This window comes from Acanthaster planci, linkage group LG14, assembly GCF_054643075.1.
Source record: "Acanthaster planci isolate LZ-2023a linkage group LG14, COTS_SCS, whole genome shotgun sequence".
NCBI classification, from domain to species: domain Eukaryota; kingdom Metazoa; phylum Echinodermata; class Asteroidea; order Valvatida; family Acanthasteridae; genus Acanthaster; species Acanthaster planci.
Genome location: NC_141790.1, coordinates 13,179,879 through 13,186,219, shown reverse-complemented (window position 1 = coordinate 13,186,219; position 6,341 = coordinate 13,179,879).

Below are 6,341 nucleotides of genomic sequence, written 5' to 3'. Positions count from 1 at the left end.
GTGAATGTTCATCCCTCGATTACTTCTTGTACCTTCTTAGCCGCCAAACCCCATCTATACTTTATGGTTGAGAGTGTTATCCCTTCTGAGAATCACAAACTTCCTAAGCACCTTTTTCAAACTCCGAAGCCGGTTGAAATTTTAACAACGCCAATTTTGTCTGACGGGATCAGAGGATAATGCCCTTGTCACGGTGTACCTACTGTGCTGTGAAACCAATTATTGAACCCAGGTGATGACCTTCACATGTTGAACGCCTTGAACTGGCTCCCTCGTGTCTGCCTTTTTTTTCTTTTTTTTTGCCCTAAGCAGAATGTGTTTTTTTTGCCCTAAGCAGAATGTGTATTATGTCCAATTATTTTTTCAGGACAAAAATGGCCGCACTATTTATTTTCCTGAAATCCTTTCAACATAGACCCTGAATGCCGTTGATACTTTACAGCAAATTTTTTAAACGAAAATGCACACCTGACCGAAATGATTGTGGATGATTTTGGGCATCATTTCGAAGCCGTGATGATCTTTAATACCCAAGTCTGATCAACTTTAACAAAAGTTAGGCCAACCTTTCAATCACACGCAATTTTAGCGAGAAAAGCATTTCCCTCGAGTCAAGTAATATTATCTTCCTGCATACTTTTTTTTTTATTTCTTATGTTTCTTGAGAGGGAAAGAGGGGGAAGTAGATAGAGTGGGGCAGCAACTTGCTCCCCTGTAGACAAAATTTGCCGATTTAATTTTTCATTTTTTCAGTTTTTATTTCTCTTTTAAATTCAAAATGTTATCCGAAACGGTACCACGACGTGAAGGAGGTGCGGAATTTTTGCTGATGGCAAATGTGGATCCTACTTTTTCAGGGAAAAAATGCGTTCCCCCCGAACCAGGGACTTAGATACACTACTGATGTTAAACCTCTAAGTCATGAACTACAGTGTTTCCAATCTGTTTTCAGAGGCCAGTATTTATTCCAAGTATTGTAAATTTGTTTAGTAAAGTTGTTTTAACCGTTTCCTGAGTGCACCCTCTCTTACAATAACTGGAACCACCAGGAGTATCATGTATCTTCCTCTGTTTGGTTAATGCTGTCAATTTTGCAAGCTTTTAGGCAGATTATTGTCAAGCTTCCAATCTCGATGCCATAAAGCTTTTTAAAAGGTTTCTAAAGCCCTTGGATTGAGCAAACCTTCCTCCTGCCCATTAGCAGTTAGTCGTTTAGTCGTTTATGACACCTGGATTAAGCTGAAACTATAATTACAAGTAAATGCAATTATCTTAGTGGGAAATTGTCTCCTGTGAACATTGCGCTATCAAAGAAAAAAAGGGTTTCATCCATAAGCCTAACCCTCAATCTGACTGGCTTTTAAAGGCATAATTTTAGTGATGGCAACACTTCGGTCGGTTTCATAAACCATGTCGACAATTTTAACATATATATACAAGTTAGCTCGAAACAAAAAAGGCAAAAGGTAAAGAGCTAAGTTCCCCACAAACACCTAGCGAAAGTTTTGGGTCTGAAATTGCAGCGATTGCATAAGTTAAACACAGTGTATAACCGACTACCACAGTGACCGACGTCGAAGAAATTTGGAACACCAATTTTGGAACAACAGAACTTTCCACTTCGATGGACGACGAGGAAGACGAACTTACTCCCAACCAGATGTTTAAGACCGCCGTGTATTGCGCCATCGGTCTGTGTGGTTTAATGGGAAACCTGTTGGCCTGTGCTGTGTCCTGGTCTTTTTAGGTTCGCCTTAATCGTGTCAGCTTTCTCATCTTCACCCAAGCTTTGACAGTCCTGGTGACTAGTGTGTTGCTGATTCTTTTCGGCATCACTCAGGTCTGGCGTCATCGCACCCTTACAAGTCCCTGGCTCTGTCAGTTCTGGTTGACACAGTTCGTCCTGTTTTCATCGCTATCTCACCCCTCAACCTGATGTCTTTAGAGCCCTGCATAGCCGTAGTCCATCCTTTGAAGTACGCCCCCTGCGTCACTTGGCGCAACACCAAGATCTTCGTGATCATAGCCTGGCTGATAGCGCCGGTCATGCAGTATGCGCACCCGACGTTTTAGACGACAGTGGCTACAGGGTCTTGTAAGGAAATAGCCCCACTGGAGCAATGGGTCCAGGCCTTGGTTGGCAGTCTGCCGTACATTTTGGAGTTCCTATTACCAGTTTGCGTCATGGGCGTCTGTTATATCTCCATTATCACCCACAAAATTCTCAAGGGAGAATCCATGCAATCCATCAAGCAGTTGTATAACAATCTCATTGATTTAGTTTCTTGTGCCTGATGTAATTGGCTGTGATGAGAACAAAGATTTTTATCTCATCATCACCACTTGGCGTCTGCAGCCTCGATGGCTGTATGAACCAAACTCATTGAGACTCTCTCCTCCGCCACGGTCGCAGTGAGGATGTCATCCATGTACTGGCTCACATCTTTGCAGACAGAATCGACATGGTTGAGTGGTCTACTCCTTCTGTTGGGGCAAGGCAATTTCCAATAGATGAGGTTGGATACTGTCACGCCATGGGTCTGTCCTTCCCATGGAGGACGACAGTGAAGATGGAAGAAATAAATTGCCAATTGATAAAACACAGGACCATTAATTAATCTATGTTGATCGTAATTGAACATCTATTTAATTCTACCAAAAAACCATAAAAATTATTACTACGAAAAAATTAAAGGAAAAAGAAACTGACTTAACACTGGGTTAAGTAGAGTGATTGACTCTGGTGCCAAGAGGCACTACACTAGGATTTCCACAGCCAGTCTACTTGCTGGAACTAAGTGTCCCTGGCCAGATGTAATATTGAAGAGAAGTTTCCTGCCTGATCACTGTTGGCTCCATGGGCAGACCTGAATGTCAGAATGATGTACCGATCTGGACACTGTCCTTCGCCACAGGTAAATATGTAAATTGGTAGCCAGTTGACCGGACTTATTCATACATACAGAGTATACTCCCCCTCTAGCGACAGTAAACTCTTACTGACCCTCGTGACGGTCCTACTCCAGCCGCTAGAGCGCTCAAGAGTTTACTCGTGTCAACGCGAGTAGCTCGCTCGAACGCACCCTATACGACCAGGTGCTGGTGAAAGAACGTGCACGCAGCCCATAGAGTCGAGGTTGGACAATTATAGCTAGAGAATCGGTTTTGTATATCTTGTGACCGATTTCAAAACAGTGCGCCCTCTGTTCCTCTTCACAGTACCTTCAGTCACGCGTGCGCTGGAACAATTTTTCTCCATGCCAGTATTTTAGGCTTGTTTTTAATGGTTGTCCAGCTGACAGCTTTTCCCAGCCAGTCCAAGATGTAATTCCATGGGCGTCGCTAGACGGGTTGGGGTTGTGTCATCCCCTCCCCATTAGTCAGGTTTGACGGTAAAATCAAGATACTACATGTATTGCTAGGAATGGAAAAGGAAGGGGTGCGGGGGAGGTCAAACTACCATTATACTCAATTTGCTTGACCGTCTGCCGGTACATTTCATGATGACATCCCCCTCCCCAGTTTAAATGCCCTAGCAATTCCCGTTATTGGTTTAATGATGCCAGATATAAATCGTTCTTAGATTGTTTGCATCGGTGAAAAAGAATCCGTGATTGCATGACGACGATTGTTACAAATTGGTGTGTCCTCTATTCTCCACCTTACTTCCAACTGCTCTCTCCTAAAGAGAGCGGATAATACAGTGTTTTACCGATGACTCTAAGATAGAAGGAGCAGGATCTTTTTAGTGTGTTGAGTGTAATGAGGCCAACGATGCTTGAAAAACTTAGAAAAATACCTCAGCGTTTGTTGTCCCCTCGCAGAGTAGATGATGGAGAGACGTCCAGGCTTTTCACGCTTCGGCTGATGTGAGTCCGTCTGTTTCTTCTGTCGAAGACAGTCGCTAGTGCATATGGAGCAACTCGGCAAGATACATTTTGCTCATCGTGATTCATTGATTTTTTTGCACTCTTGAGATTGAAACCTCTATCAGGGTGGTTTTATCTCAAGATTTTTGCCTTTTAATGTCAGGGAGCAGATTTTTGGATGCCGCACTACGCTCATAGTTCAGTGAACTATTCATTGCTAGATTGTGTTATAGGAACCCAAACTTTTGTGATAATTTAAATTTACATTATGTGTGATTTAGATGAAAACTTATGTCAGATTGACCCCAAAAATGACGAAAACTCCAGCAGTGCATTAATCGACCACATCATTTGCTCTTCAATTTCCAAATTCCATAATTTCTTTAATACGTTATAGGGAATCGTCGTAGCTGTTTCCTAATTATATGCATTTTGTCTCTCCAGAGGCGGACCTTCGGCAAGAATCAATTTAAAGGAAAGACAGTCTACTTTTAAATACAACACGCAATATTGAACACAACCAAAGCAAAGGCATTTTAATAATCGAGTAGACCTACATATTTCGAAGTTTAATTAAGGAGCCAGCTGTGCTCAATTCATTTGATCCGAATCGGTTTAATTTTGCAAATCGACAATTAATCACGTTTCGCTAAATAATCAAGACCTCTTTTCTTGCTTTCTCTGCACTAGTATCAACCCAGGCAGTTTGAAATGAACTTTCCCGATCCCTAGTCAAAATAGCTAGGTAAATGTTTCCGTTGTGCTTACTTGAAATTCATGTTATTGGCGTGCTTGAAAGTCCAGTGATAAATGTCTGTCTTAAATGTTTGTTGGTTCTGCGCGACTCGAGACTTACACAGACAATATCAAGGAAAAGATGGGAGGTTGGACTAATTGTGATTTGGTCAAAAGTTGTCCAACTGCTGGGTTGACTGCGTGGATTCCGATCTGTACGGTTAAGAAATTAGTAAAAAGGTAATTCTATTATTGCGAACTTGGAGATACTACTTTTTAGCAAAGAATTGGAAGATATCGAAAGAGAATGATTAGAAGTCATTATAGGTTTGAATTCTCGCAGAATGCAAACCATCTGTGGATATCTGTCATCATTCTCCTGCATAGTTTATCAACAGCGAAGTTTCAGTTTGTTGTATAATGATTTCCGTTCCATAGAGAGGTATTTTGGTGACTAAAAGTTCTTACCTTAATATGGAATATTTAGCTGCAGATTTTTAGACCATGAAATCATATTGACCAAATAAATAAGTATTTAGCTCTGACGAGTAGTTAACCAGAGTTTAATGCAAGGATAATAAAACAGTGCCGATGATAAAAGGTGGAGGACTCGGACATCTCTTTATGTAAATGACTCTATTTTTAATCTGACTACTTTTTGCAGGTCATTTGAGAATCACAATGTCAAGATTTCAGCGTTTTGATGAGAATTCGTAACCTGTAGTCAGTGATTTCCAGTCCCTATCTGAAACAATAGATACGAACACAAGACTTGTTTACTGCGGGCAGGGCTCAACATGCTAACACCCACAGTCTTGAATTCCGTTGGAATAAGGCACGTGCATTTGTCATGAAATTCTCTGGTGTCAAATCTAACACGCGCATGGTGTGATGCCTCATGCCATTAATTAAATAAATCGACCTTTGCGGGTTCGACATATAAAAAAATGATGAGATTTTCACTTTTAGCACAAAACAGGCACATAGATTGAAGACTAGGCAAGGAGAAAATGAATTCGCACCTGTTTTTTTCTCACATTTGTAAATATCAGTTCAATTAATTGTTTGTGCTACATAAAGGAACTGCTATTGACAGGTGTAGGTATATTATTGATTTCTATCAAGTCACGTGTCATACTTGTTTGGTACGCTAGCCTTGAATTTAACGTCGTAAGATCGACAAATTTGGTTCTCAGAGTCTTCTGCCGAAAAAAAAGGGTTGTCGAAAAGTCAAGATTGTCGATTTGTCGAAAGAAAAGACTACATGTATTGAAGAGTTTCGGCACCCTCCCCACCAACAATACAGTTTCATGATGACATCCGACATCGCAGGACATCGACATCCGCAAGTTCACATCATTCGACAACACTTTTTTGTGGTAAATGTCGACAAATGTTGGTGTAAGACAACAAACTGCAATTCCATATATTAGCGTATCTAAAGGCAGTTGAGTGACAATTGACCAATCAGTGGACTCAAACCCAGCGACCAGGGTTTGGCGCATCATGACTGGACCAACGAGACTGTCGTGGTATATCATTCATTAGGCATATATACACAATTACCTTTCAGTTTTTCTAGCAATTTGTAGAATGTCATTTTGGCATCGATCATTGTGTGTACTTTTACATGATGATACGTTCAATTCGTTTGTATTTTAAACGGCACACCTCAGCCCAGTCGCTCACTTTTACAAAATATTCCTTCTTAGTTGACCGAAGGCTATCTGAGGGCGA